The following is a 1,950-nucleotide window of genomic DNA, read 5'->3' as shown; positions in this document are numbered from 1 at the left end:
GAAACATATTATGGTGCAACTTTTATTAGTAGTGGACAGTTTGCAGGGCTTTCACACAAGGATCCACAAGTCCACTTGCAGACATTCATTGAGCTTACTGATACATTCACTCCGACTCGGGTGAATCCAGACTATATAAGGTTGACACTGTTTCCCAATTCAATTTTGGGGGAAGCTAAAAGGTGGTTGAATAATGAGTCGTCTAATTCAATTACATCATGAGATGACTTAGCCAAAAAGTTCCTCATCAGATTTTTTCCATCAGGCAAAACTATGAGACTTTGCAGTGAGATGGTAAGCTTCAAATAGAAGCCTGATAAAAACCTCTATCATGCTTGGGAGTGCTTCAAGGATCTTCTTCAGGAGTGTCCACACCACCAATAGTATAATAAGTTACTTGCTCTTACTTTTGTAGAATCTCTTGATCATAATACAAATATTTTCTAGATTCAACCGCAGGTGGTGAAGAACTTGAGTTGACTTATGATGAGTTGTACACATTATTGAACTACATAGAACAAGGAAATCTATATCGGCATTCAAATTCTATAAGTTCCATAAAAAGAATTATGGGTGTATTGGAGGTGGACCAATTCACAACCTTATGAGCATAGGTTTCTGCACTACAAAATTTGATCAACACATCATTCAGTAGCATGAAACTGGGAGTAGCATAACCTGCAGCCAAAGTCAATGCCATCCAACAAGTTACGGGTTGGTGTGAGGTATGCAAAAATAATAGTTATGCAGCGATCATGTGTGCTTCAAATACAAAATTTGTGATGTACGTAGGTAATACTAGACCACAAGGTAGTTTGCCAGCAGATATAGAAAATCCAAAGCAAGTTATGACAATCACCTTAGGGAGTGGTAAAGAGATTCAAGGAGCACCCCCAAAGGTAACCAAGGAGGTAGATGCTGATGTGGTGACCCAACAAGTAAATGAAGAAGTTGCTAAAAATCAAGGAAGTCTGAGTACTTGAAAGAAAAAGTTATTGAATCAAGAGTGAAGAAGACACTGTTATTACCTTTCCCTCAGAGACAAATTAAAGCGAAGGAGGATGCACTATTTAACAAGTTCTTTGATACATTTAGAGAGCTTCACATTAATTTACCTTTACTAGATATTTTGCAGAGTATGCCCAAGTATTAAAAATACTTGAGAGATGTGGTGTCTATAAAGTGAAATTGCAAGATAAGGGGGTAATAACACTTACTGAAGAGTGTAATGCCGTGATGACTTAAAAAATCCCTAAAAAAATAAGAGATTAGGGGAAATTTGCTATCCTAATCCAAGTTGGAAGTAAAGCGGTCCTTCCACAAAGTGACTTAGGGGCGAGTATAAAATTAATGCCCCTATTACTGTTTAAAACATTAGGCTTGGGAGAGCCAAGACTGATCATTGTGGTGTTGCAGTTGGCAGATTGGTCATTCACATATTAGGATGGAATAATTGAGGATGTCCTTATAAAGGTTTGTAAATTCATTATACCTACTGACTTTATTGTTATTGATTTTGAGGTAGATGAACAGGTACTAATTATCTTGGGATGTCTATTTTTAGCAACTGGATGAGCGTTAATTGATGTTAGAAAAGGCACACTCAAATGATTGTAGAGGATGAAGAGGTGGTGTTTGATGTATGCAAAGCACCCACAATAACATCCCAAGTTAAAGATTTGTGTATGATCAATGTTATTGAAGGGGACAAATATGGGGTGTCTAGTCCTCAAAAAACCTCTTTAAACTACCTAATTGAGAGCTCAGACTCTATCCCCTAAGCCTGACATGATGAAAGTTGATGAGACTGTAAAGGCTAGAGCTGAGAAACCAGGTGCTCTTGAGAATTCACACCAAAAGTGGTGAAAAGGATAAGAAAATGGCCTCCAAGTTTGAGTAAAAATATAAATAAATATGGTTGAGTTGAGTTGGGTCGTGTCGCGATACTAA

The 1,950-nt window shown here is 37.5% G+C and overlaps 1 non-coding gene across 1 annotated transcript; it reads right to left on the bottom strand.

Moving 5' to 3' along the window:
- Nucleotides 1-276: 276 nt before the first annotated feature.
- Nucleotides 277-387, bottom strand: LOC124889925. The gene has a single exon (XR_007048837.1). It is a non-coding gene; the product is annotated as a small nucleolar RNA R71 (small nucleolar RNA).
- Nucleotides 388-1,950: the final 1,563 nt, after the last annotated feature.

The sequence above is a fragment of the Capsicum annuum genome, chromosome 12 (genome assembly GCF_002878395.1).
Source record: "Capsicum annuum cultivar UCD-10X-F1 chromosome 12, UCD10Xv1.1, whole genome shotgun sequence".
NCBI lineage: Eukaryota > Viridiplantae > Streptophyta > Magnoliopsida > Solanales > Solanaceae > Capsicum > Capsicum annuum.
This window is presented reverse-complemented; position numbering and strand designations above follow the sequence as displayed.